The following is a 15,293-nucleotide window of genomic DNA, read 5'->3' as shown; positions in this document are numbered from 1 at the left end:
AAAGCCTCATCCACCTCATCCCCCTGGTCCGGTGGTCTATAGCAGACTCCCACCATGACATCACTCTTGTTGCACACACTTCTAAACTTAATCCAGAGACACTCAGGTTTTTCCACAGTTTCGTACCGGAGCTCTGAGCAGTCATACTGCTCCCTTACATACAGTGCTACTCCCCCACCTTTTCTGCCCTGCCTGTCCTTCCTGAACAGTTTATAACCATCCATGACTGTACTCCAGTCATGTGAGTTATCCCACCAAGTCTCTGTTATTCCAATCACGTCATAATTCCTTGACATCACCAGGACCTCCAGTTCTCCCGCTTGTTTCCAAGGCTTTGTGCATTTGTATATAAGCACTTGAGATAACCTGTTGATCGCCCCTCATTCCCAGTATGAGGCAGGAGCCCTCCCCTCACAGACCTTCCTGCCTGTGCTTCCTCCCGGTATCCCGCTTTCCCATAATAATGTGGCCCTGTTCTATCATTAGGGCACGCAGGTGCTAACATATTATTACTAAGTGTTTATTTGATTTTTTTTAGAAGTGCTCATCACCGAGCAGTGCTAGTGACTCCAATCTGCAAATCAGGCTGCTCATTTAGATGTCTAAATATGGACTTAAGATGCCCAACTGTAGGTACCCAGTTTGAAAATCTCCATTTTCAACAAAGTGATAAGATTCAATTGAACTAGACTTGTCTAACCAGGTAGACTAGAAGTCAATGTGGTCCAATGGTAAGGACACAGGACTTGGATTCAAGAAACTTGGGTTTAGATCTGTTGGCTGGCTTCAGACACGCCATTTTGATTCTGCCGTAGTTTCCCCTTCTGTAAAATGGTGGTGGCGATATTAACTTCATCTTGTGAAGTATTTTCTACAGCTGAAGAGTGCTGTCTAAAAGGTTATTATTTAATTTGCAAAGAATAGCATGTGTTTCTCCAGTTCTGAAAGGCACGTATATTGCAGGCTTCCTCTGTTTTACGTTTATTAAATTTTAATTGACATTTAAATGACTTGCCTGATTTACTTTAATTTAAACTTTCTAATTTACTTTGTATAATTATTTTTCACATTAGACTTATTCAACCTGGGAACTAATTAATGAAGGCCATTTGATTTTCTTCTTAATAAGACAGCTGTTTAGCTAGTGTTCAAATACATTCATAAATTGCTGCCTCTATACTTAATGTCATTTAAAAAGTCTGCTTCATGGCTTGAATCAGAACAGAGTTCCTACACATTGAAATAAGGATGGTTGACTTGGATTAGATAAAAAAAGACCCTTTTCCAAAACTTAATTCAAAACTCAAACGGAACCAAACCTGTTCTGAGGTTCAAAAAGGTTTAAATCCACCCAACTCCCCACCCTGAGCTTAAATTTTACAAGTAGGTTTTATAAGTTTTATATAAGTTTTATGGCCTTTAAAGAAAACTTATTTCAAGCAAGTTACAGTACATGCTACACAGGACCCTAAATAAATCCTGGAACTGCATTATGGTTAGTCCTCCCAGTTTACATCAACCCATTGGTAAATACTCTGACTCTGAGTACAGTCTTTCAATCAGTTGTGTACCTCCCTTATAGTAATTTCATCTGGACCACACTTCCCTAGTTTGCTCATGAGAATGTAGTATGAGAGTGGGTCAAAAACCTTACTAAAACTGATATAAAATCTATAAGTTTCCCTCTATCCACTGGGCCAGTAATTCTGTCAAAAAAAGAAAAGGAGTACTTGTGGCACCTTAGAGACTAACAAATTTATTTGAGCATAAGCTTTCGTGAGCTACAGCTCACTTCATCGGATGTATGCTGTGGAAAATACAGTGGGGAGATTTATATACACAGAGAACATGAAACAATGGGTGTTACCATTCTGTAACGAGCGTGATCAGGTAAGGTGAGCTATTAGGTATCAGGTAAGGTGACGCCCAGATGGACAGCCCATTATAAATAAATGTATAAAACTATATCATAGAGTTACAAAGAGATGGCACAAGAAGTCCAGGCCTTTTCAATGTCTCCAGGTATGTAATTTTACTCCTGGTTTTAATCATTGGTATTGAGGGCTGTGTCACAGATAAAAGTGCTAAGCCTTTTTGAGCTCTATAAATCAGCAACACAGTACATAGGGACATATGCCCTCTAAGAGCTAGATTTGCTTTGAGAAAACCTTTCCCAGCATGAAAAGCCACCATACAGAAAATATTACAAAACCTCTTAACACAGAATATTCTTCTACCCTGGATGACTAACAGTCAATATAAACTCTTCTCCAAACTTGACAGATTATTTTTTTAATAACCTGTACTAAAATTAGGAAGTGGAACTCTATGGTGGTCTGAAGCTATGAAACTATAAAACCTTTATTGTGTGTTGCGGAGAGTGATCTGTATCCCACTCTTCAGATGCAGGTCTTCACAGTTCAGCTTTACGTATTTAACCAGAGGGCAAAAAACGTAAGAGATGCATAAAATGTTGAAGGCCATCCTTCTCTGCTTGGAGTTATAATGTTAAGCTGTTGGGCTCTGATCACTGCTTTAGTTAGTTGGTCTTTTTTTTTTTTTTTTTTTAAATTAACAAGTGCTGATCATTGACGGGCACCATTGAGGGAAAAATTTTCGGTAACTTTGTGCAGGGCGTGCGTACACCTAGAGTAGAATGAACAAGTGCAATACATTTCGAGGAACAATAGTTATAGAAAGCGAGTAACAGTTTTTTATTGGGGCTGCTCAGTGCTGGAGTACGCCATACCCCTAAGGTGCCAGTAGTGTGACAGTTGTACTGGGACTGAGGCAAGCACTGTAGTTGTTTAATCAGTTAGGCCTTATAGGCACTATCTGCGGTGGTTCCCAATAACCATTCAGATAAATGGCTAAGTGAAAAGGTATTTTACTAGGGTCAGCAGGAAGAGGACAGGTTGCAAATTCCTTATTTAAAGAGCCATAATCAATTACAGTTAAAGGTGAGCCATAGTAGTAAATATTTTTGTTTCTGGGCCAGTCCAATTAAGAAATAGGGTTCTTCAGGCCTAGTGACAGTCTGGCCCATATTTGAGCAAATAGAAGCTTGCAGGTTTCCAAGAGAAGGTCAGTTAGTATCTCTCACTGGGGCCCTTTTGTGATGGCCATCCGCCCAGTCACTACTGCTCCTCCATAAGTCCCACATGGAGCTGGATGCAGCTTTGATGGCTGGCCGTCATAGGCTGTTCCACGTGTAGCTCTGAATTACAGGGAATCCTGGGGATTTTGGCTTCTCTGTAGCTCCTAGCTTGCCATACTGCTGCTCTTTCCCAAAAGAGGCCTACCATTTTCTGGTTTAGGACCCTTTCCCCATCTAGCCAGGAGAAAGGGGATATTCCAGGGAATATCCTGGAATAGGATTGATGGGATTTGTAGTCCCATGCTTAGCAGATCCATCACACTCACGTCTGCTTCTTAGAAGTCTGGTTTCTAAGTCTTCTCCTTTCCCTTGCTGTCTAAGGTGGGGTAAATTAGGGTAAGTGTACCCAGCAAAGAAAAACATGCAGCTGGCCCATGCCTTGGGCTTGCAGGACTCAGGCTGGAGCCTGAGCTCTGGGACCCTCCCACCTCACAGGGTCCTAGAGCCTAAGCCTGGAAGTTTGGAAACAGTCCCATGAGCCAGAGTCAGCTGGCATGGGCCTGGCATGGGTTTTTCTGTGCTGGGTAGACATACTCTTTGAGGCTGTAGGCCACACTATCCCTATGTGTACTGCCACACCAGGGAGAAAAATTGTCTTCTATATTCTTGCTTCTTACCCAAAGCCTACTAAATTGTGTGTAGGGCAGCACTGCATTGCTGCTCCACATAACTAAAGTAATTTGTTCATTATTAGAAATGCAGGACCAGAAAGTTTGTTTGAAAGCATTCAGATACCCATGGCATAAATATTATTGATATAAAAGGAATTTACCATTTCCAAACTTAATCTCATTTTCTTTTAAGAAATAGGCACGAATTAGACAAATATCAGAAGGTAACATTTATACAATTAGAAAAATGTTTGACAGTAAAATCAATTAAATTGATCTGTGGCTGGTGATAGTGTTTGGGAATACAATTACATTTTGCTGACCTGAGCTATTGACAGTCCATTTTTTAAATGGACACTGACTGAATGCAAGTCTTATTGTATTGTCTGGATTGCTGTTGTGTAGAGTAACTAATTTATTACAGAAGTCAAGGAAATTGTTGTTTTATTGCCATATGAATTTCTTTTTCTTTTTTTTTTCTTTTTTTTTTTTTGGTGATCAATAACGTAGAGGAATGAAAAAAATTAAGTGGAAGACCTGTATAATCTTTGCAACATGCTCATATTTTTGCATCTTTCCTTTCTTTACTGATAATGCTAATCTAAATTTATCTAAGCCACTTTCTAAACATTATACTACTAATTCACTAAGAATAGAAATGCATGTATTACATTATTGTATATATGAATTCTATGCTTATTACTTTCATTCCTTGATTTGGTTTTTGAAATGTTCAAAGAAAATAAGGATAATGAGATAATTGTAAGTATAAAATGAAAGATTTACTTGATTTCCATAATGAAGTTGAATACAGTTGGACACTGGAGTCAGATGACTTGAGTTCTATTTCTGAGCTCATTTGAAAATCTGGCCTTTAATCTATCTGCATCTTTATTTCCCCATCTGTAAAATGAGGCTTAGAATGCCCAGCCATCTTTGTAATGAGACATTTACATACTGCATGTGTTTGCATTAAATCATAAAATTAAATCAAACTTCATGCTTAAAGTTTATTTAGAAACCTTGGGATGAAAGAGTCTTTGAATCTTTAAACATTTATATCATTGTAGTTAATAGTGGCAACTGTAACTGTGTTTTTAAGATTTAGAACCAGTAACTGGCAGCAATTAAAAGTGGGGGAAAGAAGCCAGAGACAATGAAATATTAAAGGCTTGTTCATGTTCCATCCACTTGTGAACTGTTATAAGTCTTCTCTCAAAGTTTATGGTTATTCTCAACTTGACTCAATAGAAACAACATTTTGTTCAGATTTATTGTCTGTTTAAAGAAAGCCTTCAAGCTGTTAGTTAGCATTTAGAAATATATATTTTTCAGGTAGGGTGTTTGATCTTGGATCAACAAAATGTACAAAATACTCAAATAAAATGGCACAAGTCCATATGTAAATTAAACAGGAAGAGCTGATTGAACTTTTCCTTCTGGCATCTGCTCAGAAGTAGAAAGAAAAGGAGTACTTGTGGTACCTTAGAGACTAACAAATTTATTTGAGCATAAGCTTTCGTGAGCTACAGCTCACTTCTTCGGATGCATGCAGTGGAAAATACAGTGGGGAGATTTTATATCCACAGAGAACATGAAACAATGAGTGTTACCATACACACTGTAACGAGAGTGATCAGATAAGGTGAGCTATTACCTGCAGGAGAGTGGGGGCCAGGGGGGGAACCTTTTGTAGTGATGATCAAGGTGGGCCATTTCTAGCAGTTGACAAGAACGTCTGAGGAACAGTGGTGGGGGGGTGGAATAAACATGGGGAAATAGTTTTACTTTGTGTAATGACACATCCACTCCCAGTCTTTATTCAAGCCTAAGTTAATTGTATCCAGTTTGCAAATTAATTCCAATTCAGCAGTCTCTTATTGGAGTCTGTTTTTGAAGTTTTTTTGTTGAAGAATTGCAACTTTTAGGTCTATAATCGAGTGACCAAAGAGATTGAAGTGTTCTCCGACTGGTTTTTGAATGTTATAATTCTTGACGTCTGATTTCTGTCCACTGATTCTTTTACGTAGATATTGTCCAGTGTGACCAATGTACATGGCAGAGGAGCATTGCTGGCACATGATGGCATATATCACATTGGTAGATGTGCAGGTGAACGAGCCTCTGATAGTGTGGCTGTTGTGATTAGGCCCTATGATGGTGTCCCCAAATAGATATTGGATGGGTCATTACACAAAGTAAAACTATTTCCCCATGTTTATTCCACCTCCCACTGTTCCTCAGATGTTCTTGTCAACTGCTGGAAATGGCCCACCTTGATTATCACTACAAAATCACCCCCCTCCCCCCGCTCTCCTGCTCGTAATAGCTCACCTTAAGTGATCACTCTCGTTACAGTGTGTATGGTAATACCCATTGTTTCATGTTCTCTATGTATATAAATCTCCCCACTGTATTTTCCACTGAATGCATCCGATGAAGTGAGCTGTAGCTCACGAAAGCTTATGCTCAAATAAATTTGTTAGTCTCCAAGGTGCCACAAGTACTCCTTTTCTTTTTGTGAATACAGACTAACACGACTGCTACTCTGAAACCTGATAGTATGCTATTAAAAGTCAATGTATTAACTTTTTAAAAACTGTAATGCGAAGAGGGGTTTTAATAAAATATAAACATCTGTAACTATTCCTTATGTGGCCAGTAACACTGATGATGATCTACACTCACAGTCTATCAACATAGCTGTAATGGCAGGAACTTTTTAAAGTAACTATTCATACAAAATATGTGGCCACTTTTAACAAACATTCTTCCCAACTACTCTCAGCAAAGAATCACACATGCTGAACTTCATACCTCAGACTGCTCATCGAGTCCATGAAGCTTCACCCCGCCTCGCCTCTTCCTACCCCTTCCCTGCCCCCATTCCACCCCCTTCCCCAAAGTCCCCACCCCAACTCCGCCCCCTCCCTGCCCCTATTTCAACCCCTTCCCCAAATCCCCGCTCCTCCCCGAGTATGCCTCATCCCCGCTCCTCTCCCCTCCCTCCTGAAAAGTCCTAAGCACCACCAAACAGCTGTTTGGTGGCGGGAAGCGCTGGGAGGTAGGCAGAGGAGCAGAGATGCCGTGTGCTTGTGGGGGAGGGGAGCTTAACTGCCAGTGGAGTTGGCACCTATGGCAGGTCACAGGAAATAACTGTGCGGGCCACATGCAGCCTGCGGGCTGAGTGTTTGAGACCCCTGGGCTATATCATATACTTTTACATTTCAGTTAAGGTAAGACAGGGTGCAGTGAGGCTCTCTCTTCCATCAATTTAATGTTAAGACTGATACAAGGCTGGCCTTAGGGTGTGAATGATCTTGGAGACCACTCGCACATTAAGGGTTACAACTGCAGTTAGTGTTATTTACTTATCCCTAGCTGCTTTGAGTGTGCAAAGGAAGTGACAAATCCTGCCTTGTTTAGAGGTCTGTTTGACCAAGGTCTGGCACTGCAGAGACAATTCAGCACTAACTTTATAAATGTTTAACAGAACGTGGGTAATATATTTATGAGGGAAGTGAGGAAACAAAATAAACGACTGCACCAAACCTTCCATTCACCCTCAGCACAATAAGAACTAGATGACTCGCTTTCATTTCCTCAGCCTCTTTCACTCTCCCTGTCTCTCTCTTGCAGTGCTTGGCAGGCCCATTTCACCTCTGGGCTTTGTAGGTCCCTTCCTCCACCCTTAGATTCTGTTCTACCTCTTGACTGCTCCTTGCTGGCTTGAAAGAATAGCCAAGAACCAGCAGAAGGGGAGAGGGGCACAAGAGGATGGCAGTTTGGGAGTATTTCCAGCAGGGAGAAATTAAGGTTTGTGAGAATTCACTCCAGGCAAGAGTCATAGCCCCTAGCAGAACTCTCCCTGCACTCTCCACAGTACCCAGAGTGTTGCTGCCCCCTGGAAGAAAGCCAGTCCTCACATGACACCCAACTGGAGATTAGGAGTGAAATTACCCTAATGGCATATGCAAAACACACAGCAATTGGGGATATCAGGAGAGTGATCATTCAGGAGGTTAGAGACTGCCAACTAAAGCTCCAGACACAACAATAAGGAATACCTGCGGATTTCACTCCTTATCTAGGCTACTAAGCAATTAAAACTTTGTTTGCTATGTTTAATTTCAAAATAAATAATTGAAAAACCAGAGTTAATAACCACTGCAATGACCATTACATGCATAAGATCTGATTATTTTGTCCTTCAAATATGTGCTCTTTACCTTTATCCATGATTGGCCCATGCTATCCAAGCCTCTAAAATGTAAATAAGCCTGTGGGAGTTTTTGATTCTAAGGGCTACCAGAAAGAAGAATTCTTTCCTTTTCATCACACTAGGTATGTGAAGTATTTAGGCTCTGACAGATTTGGAGTCTGAAGTGTATTTTAAATTTCTGGAAGCTTAGAGTATTATATATTGCATATCTTGGCAGGACTTTTATGAGAACAGAGCCTGGCTTGCTACCAGTGTGAAAAATCTTACAGATTTTTAAACAACTCTTTAGTTCACTGTTTTCCATCATCAGTATTGGACATGGTTCCTGCTGACACAATACTTTGCTGTTATATAAGTGAAATATTGAAAATGGTTTCTTGGTCTACAGGGTATGAATCTTACTTTGGGTGTGAGATCCCAGGTTCAAATTCCCAACAAGCCTCTAAAAAGGCTGGGGGTGATACGCTACCCTTCACATTGTGGTTAGTGTAAACTGACCAAGAATAAATTTAGGCTTGAAACTAGAAGAAACTTTCTAACTATCAGAAGACTGAGGTTCTGGAACAAGCTTCCACTAGGAGTAGTGGGGGCAAACAATCTAACTATTTTAAAGATGGAGCTTGATAAATTTATGAATGGGATCATATGACGTGGTTGCCTGTGACAGGAGGGGATTGACTTGGGAGCAGAAGGTCTATGTTCCTGTAGCTTGACTAAAACAACCTTCAGTATCAGTGTTTAAAACTGGCTGAATCTCACCAGACAATAGTTCTGGACACTGCAATATCTTCAGAAACGTCCCAATATAATTTGTCCTTTCCTCCCCCAACTTAAATCCTAGGCAATGACCTTCCTTCCCAAATGAGGAACATCCCTTCCAGTAGAAATTGAAGTCAAGGTGATGTCTGATGTCACTGAGTTTGTGAAGACTGACAACTTAGCAAAGGTCCACAGTAGAGTGGAAGAGTCTCAGTCTTTGGTGCTGCAGGATATGGCAAAAGGGAATTGGAGTAATGATCCCTTCAAAATGATTCCTTCTCAGAATGTAGTCACATCCCATCAATTCTACATATGTCGATAAGACAACTACAGCCTACTTCTTCCCTCACTCACAGTTGATCAGTGCAACCCTAATGACTTGTGAGAGAAAAGTGGGCCTAAAGACTTTTTGAAGTTTGGTTCCATGAAGAAGTTTGCATTAAAAGATTTACTGATGTTTATAAAGCTGTCTTTCTGTCATTCCTTACATACAGTGCCTTTTTCTCAGATTTCAGGACTTTCCAGCTACATTATAGTTGAGAGCTAATCAGAAAATAGCATTTTTAATTCCCAGGGGAAAATTCTGACTTTTTGGCAACCCCCAAAAAATTCAGCTGAAAACTGAACATTTTGATTGAGAAATGCTGGTACCTCAAGAGAGTTGTAGTTTGGATGCCTTATGCCTCCTTGGACAAACTACATGTGGGTTTTTATACTGTGCTCATCACTGTAGTATCTGAGTGCTTTTCAGTGGTGTGTTAAGCAACGTGACATTGGAATTGTCATGTACTGTGTGTTCTCTCATACTCTTCCCAGAGAGGGAAGCATATTCAGTGCAGTCTCTTGTTTTGGTAGCGTCTTCTTAAATTTTTAAAAAATATAAATATACCTGTTGCTGTGTGTGTTAGAGAAGGCAAGGTAAAATGAATGTGCTCTCCACTTTGAGTGGAAAGTGGTAAGGTTTGTGATGGTCCTTAGTTCCTGGGGGAGTTCATTCCACAGTCTAGGATTGCCCTCAGAGAAGGTTCTGTCTCCCATACAGAGGCGCTTTATTCTTACTATTGAGGGTTCCATTGTGCCTGAGGAGCGAAGTTGTTGACCATTGTCTTCATCCTGAACTTTAAGACAATATTTTAGATATCCTGGGCCCAAGCCATGGAGTGCTTTGAAGATAAGGACCAAGGCCTTGAACTTGATTCAAAAATGTACAGGAAGCCAGCGTAGAAAGTGGAGGAGGGGTTTGATATGTTCATGGTAGCCTATGTTGTTGAAGAGAGGTGCTGCAATATTTGAGCTACTTGGAGTTTCCTAAGTGCAGAAGGCTTCCCGCCCAGGTATATTGCATTCCTGTAATCAAACTGAGAGGTGATGAAGGTGTGAATAACTGAGGCCAGATTTTTATCCTCCAGGATACGATGGAGTTTTCTAGACAAGCAGAGATAGTAGAAAGCTTTACTTGAGGATACAGCTGTGTGGGAGCTCAGCACCAGCAAAGATTCCAAGTGAACTCCTAGAGTATGGACTGAATTGACCAATTGTGGGCGTATATCTTCATCCAGCAGCAATTGCATTGTGGCAGCAAACTCTTCAGAATTCTTTCCTCTGACCATCATCTGTCTTGTTTAGGTTCAACTTCAGCTAGTTGTTCTTCATCAACAAATTATCTCATCCAAGCACTGGGCCATCTTTGTGATTGTTGTGTGGTTGTATGTAGTGAGAAATAGGTAGAGCTTTGTACCACCTCCATATTGCTGGCACTTGACTCTGTGACGTCTGACCAGTTCATCTAGTGGTTGCATGTGGATATTGAAAAGGACTGGAAAGAGAATTGCTTCTTGTGGAATGCCACAAGCGAAGATCTAGTGGTGATTGTGAAGTTTCTCATCACTACTTGTTGGGTGCATCTCTCCAGGAAGTTCTCAAACTGTTTTAGTGCATTACCTCAGACTCCTGCCTCCTCTGTGAGGTGAGGCAGCAGAATTGTGTGATCAGCAGTGTTGAATGCTGTAGAGAGGCCCAGAAGGAGGAGAATGGATGTCTGTCCTTTATCCCTTGACAGGCAGAGATCATGCATCAATGCCATTAAGGCACTGCCTTTGGTTTGCTTCCGTGTCCTAGCCAGAATCCAGTTTGTGTTGGGTTTAGAATGTTAGGTTCAGTTAGATGAGCTTGTAGTTGGCCTTTTCCTTGCTAGCTTCTCTATGAGCTTGCTCAGGAGTGGGAGGTTTGACACTGGGCCGTAGTTGGGTAGGACGAAATATGAAGACTGGGGTTTTTCAGTGTTGGTGGTATTATTGCCTGCTTGAAGGGGGAAGGGAAGGGAAGGGTCCTTCTCTGAATGAAATGTTGGTTGTTTCAGTCAGGAGTAGCGCCTGTTGTTCATACAACCCAGATAGGGAATGGGTTGGAGTTGCATGTCTTGGGTCGAGACTCCATTAGGGTGTCCAGGACTACTTGATGAGCGAATGCACTGAATTCTGAGATTGCAGATGGGCTGTTGGTTGGTGGGTATAGGTGGAATGGATCCATGGTGTTTTGAGAAGCCTTCCTGAACGTGTATGGTCTTTTCAGAGAAGTAGGATAATAGTTCTTCACAGCACTTGGCTTTGCCTCTGATCGCAAGTTGTAGGCATTCAGGATTAATTAATGTTATCTGCCCCAATGCACCACTCTTCCTTGGTCTCTCCTCTTGCTGAGCTCCCCCAGAGCTATGGAGTCTCTGGCTATGGTGGGAGAGGGGAGTCTGGCTGGGAAACCCAACCCATGTAGAAGAATGGGCACATGAGGAGGAATCCAAATGACATCTCCCATGGGCACTGTGGTAAAATTTCCCAATTGAACATTATGGAGTTTTGGCTGAAAGCAGAAAACTTTCTTTTTCAGGTGTTCATTTTTATCAGATTGTTCTGCAGAGAGTAGATTTTATTTTATTTTATTTTTTTTGGAGAGAAAAAAGAAAAGAAAAAAAGGGTACAGTCAAAGACCCAATTTTCTGTGGGGAAAAATAGTTTCAATGGAATTTTTAGACCAGTCCTATTGTAATTTATATTTATGAACTGAGTGAGAGAGCTTGCTTGTTTGCGAGTTGTTTGAGTGCAGTATCCCAGCAACTGAATAATTTTGTAGTAATCAATACGTATGATCTGGGCATAAAAACGTAATGCTCTAAATGACTTATTTCTGCTTCAGCTGCCTTTTATTAGGTTTTTTAAAGTACATCAGTTTAAAAAAAAGCTCTAGAAAACATGAGCACACATTTAACATGAAGGGGAGCTATAATTTCTGTTTAGTATGTTAATATTTCTGTGTCTATGGAAACTGAACAAATGGATAGGGAATGACACATTTGCATGGCTTGTTGTAATGTTAATTGTTGAAATGGTCAAGATGCTACTAAGTGACTACCTTGCAGTGTATATAGCATTTTAAATTCTATACATGTATACAAAAAACAGGCTGGGTTATGTTAAGTTTAGAGCTAAATAGACCGAGCTATATAAAGCAACGCAATAGTGCAGGTCAGCAGTAAACTTTCTTTGTTTCCTACAAAGAGATTTTGTACAGTACTTAGCACAACCAGGTCCCTGAGCTTAGCTGTGGCCAGTAGGCACTGTGATATACGTATAATAAAGAGATCTATTAAAAGTGGCTGCTGCCATCCCAAAATTTTTAAGGTAGTATATGTACAAAGCAATGCAGAACAGCTCAAGTTGTTGGTAATGTGAGAAAGAGCTTTTCACTTCTATGAAGGGTAACTAGAGTTTCAAAGAGCAAAACCAGGACACCTGTTACGGACGTAAGGGAAAGGAGGTCTGGAGAAAGATTTAGTGTCTGTGGCTTTAGAAGGGGGACAGGCACAACACCATAGAAGTGCAAATTACTATTATTTATTACACAATTGACACCCTTCTTGACATTCTTGCTGAGTGAGCAAGGACAAACATTCAGTTGATATGGAAACGGGAATAATCTCCTACCCATAGAGATGCTCACCCCCAAGTCTGGGCTGAGACACGGTGATGAGAGAGATGCAATATGAAGCTGTCAGCATTGCTACCCATGCTGTAGAGGTTCTGTGGATAAAGGACTATGTTTTCCAGTGCCATTAATTTTGAGGAAGAACAAATCCTTTTTCTGAGGGAGGGAAAAAGAATAGAAATAAAAGGGGATAAATGACAACGCAACCATATAACTGACCTACACTTTACGATATTTTTATTGCTAAAAATGAGAGGGTCCCGATTCTTTCTCACTTTAACACTGCTATAACTTTGTTGGTTTCATTGGAGTTACTCCTGACTTACACTGGTGTAAGTGAAAGGACAGTCAGGCCCTGTGATTATGAAATATTAGACATCTTAGGTAGTTTGAACTCATTGATTTTTGTCTTGGGTTTTATTTTAGCTGCCAACAATGAATGAGTGCTCATATTACAGATGATTAGAGACATACATTTAATGCTGTTTCTCTTTATCTCATTTTCAAGCAGACCCCTTTTCTGGAAGGCTTCACTTCTGCTAGCATCAATTTGTGTATAGACCTTCTTGTTAATATTCTGAACAATAAATGAAAGGTAAGATTCCTCTTAGAAGTAGGGGTATGGAAAATACAGTAATGATTCAATCTAAAACAGAGTGAGCAATTGTTAAAGTAGCTGTTGAAATGCTAAAAATGTTTCTAATTTAATGTAAAGGTCTTTTTGCATTGATGGGAAAACATACAACTTTGAATTACACTAACTCAACTTCAGTTTAGTCAAATGTGGCTTTTTAAGGACACAGTACAATAGTATAACCTAACATCTTTAGGACCGTATTGCCTTTAATGTACTTGCATATTCTTTCTTCAGATGTCCAAGTGCTAACAGACTGAAAAAAGCACAATATCAGATGTAGACAGATCCAAAGGACTGGGAACAGTATTTGATGAATATAACATTCATATACCTGTGACTTGTGGTTTTATACTTTTTAGTAAGGCTGAAATGTGATGGTACTGAAGTTATATATCTGAAAAAAATACCGTAATCACATAAAATCATTTTATGTGCATTTAATTAAGAAGGCACACCTTGAAGAAAACCCTAATATAATTCAGAGCTTGTAAATTTAAGATCCAAACATTTGTATTAATATATTTGCAACTGTTATTTCATCTTTTTGTTGCATTGCACTGAAAATATAAATTAAGATATTGACATCATTAATGCAGTACCTAATTTATTAATACGTTAACGTCATATATGTATATATAAAAGTTTGTGTGTGTGTGTGTGTGTGTGTGTGTGTGTGATATATAATCTCATAAATGCATAGAATACAATCAAGTGGAATTAAGAGAAAGGAATATATAATGCATTTTGTCATAGAACTAATTTTAGAACTCATTTTCAGTTCCCTTCTTGAGATTTTCAACTTTCATTTTCTAAACCAAGATTAAATATGTTATGATTTAAATCCCTCAGGGGTGTGATTTACTTTTTTTAATAATCCAAGCTTCTCTCAATTTACGTTGCTTGATCTGCAATAAAATCACTGAGGTATCTTCATCAGAAAATTAATAATTTTATCACCAGAAATATCAACACCATTTAAATCTACAAAGAGAGGATCCAGGAGCCTTTGTGACTTGGGGAGGACTGGGTATTTTATACACAGAACACATTCTTGGGTGACTAACTAGTGACACTAAGTGGAAAGGACCATTCTGCCAAAATAACAGAAGACTTGGACCAAAAACCATAAAAATGCCATGAAAAATAAACACAAGGTGGATGAATAGCCTGGTGATTATTATTCACAAACAGTGCAGTATGGCCAGGAGAAGCACACTTGGGGCTAAGGAGAGTTCAAGCTAAGCAAGTCCTTGAAACAAATAACTTGTATATAAAACCAACATATCACTGAGACATGAGCTTTTATCTTCTGTTGGAAACATAAGGTCCTTTCCGAGAGATGACTTTGAATAAAGATTATCTTTCATGCCTCCACTCTGTCTGTCTGCAGCGGGGTTATGTATTGAGTTAATGAGAGAATATAGAGCTTGTTATGGTATGGAGTTAACCTGAAACTGCTTGGCTCATCACTGCTGCATATACACTTTCTTCAAGACCGTTGTGTTCTGTCTCATATTGTTACACAGCAGAGCTTTATAGAGTCTGCAGATAATTTTAATAAGTATGTAAAAGAGCCATCAGATAAAATCCAAACATTGGTGATTTGGGGGAAAGCAGAACTACAGGGGGATTATTTCAATTACATCCTCCATTGTAAGGGCTCAGTTCTGACTCTCACAAGAAGTTGTTAGGTTATGGAGAGGACAATGTGCACCAGCCAAACATCTTTGGAAGGTGTCAAGGAAAAGAACTTGGAAAGAAGCTCCCATGGATGCACATGTAGAACAGATGTTGCCAGTGCCCTTTGCAGCACAACCAACCTGGTGTGCAAGAGGGAAGGAAGCCATGGTCTCATAATCAAGATAATCTGAAAATGATTTTTTCCTCAAAAAAGTTTTGATGAAAATGAAGATTTTTTTTGTTGTTTTT

At 39.8% G+C, this 15,293-nt stretch overlaps 1 long non-coding RNA gene across 2 annotated transcripts in view; it reads left to right on the top strand.

Annotated features, from left to right (window-relative positions):
* The window catches only part of LOC122455538, a 107,756-nt gene extending 93,805 nt beyond the window's left edge, over window positions 1–13,951 (top strand). Inside the window, exons 2-3 of one of the 2 annotated variants that reach the window (XR_006273778.1) lie at window positions 13,236–13,322; window positions 13,599–13,951. This is a non-coding gene — a long non-coding RNA (uncharacterized LOC122455538). The remainder of the gene's footprint in view (window positions 1–13,235; window positions 13,323–13,598) is intronic. The other variant, XR_006273777.1, reaches the window with a different exon arrangement.
* The last annotated feature ends 1,342 nt before the right edge of the window (window positions 13,952–15,293 follow it).

The sequence above is a fragment of the Dermochelys coriacea genome, chromosome 8 (assembly GCF_009764565.3).
Source record: "Dermochelys coriacea isolate rDerCor1 chromosome 8, rDerCor1.pri.v4, whole genome shotgun sequence".
In the NCBI taxonomy this organism is placed as follows: Eukaryota; Metazoa; Chordata; order Testudines; family Dermochelyidae; genus Dermochelys; species Dermochelys coriacea.
Note: the sequence above shows the minus strand (reverse complement) of the source record. Positions and strands in the feature narration are given on the sequence as shown.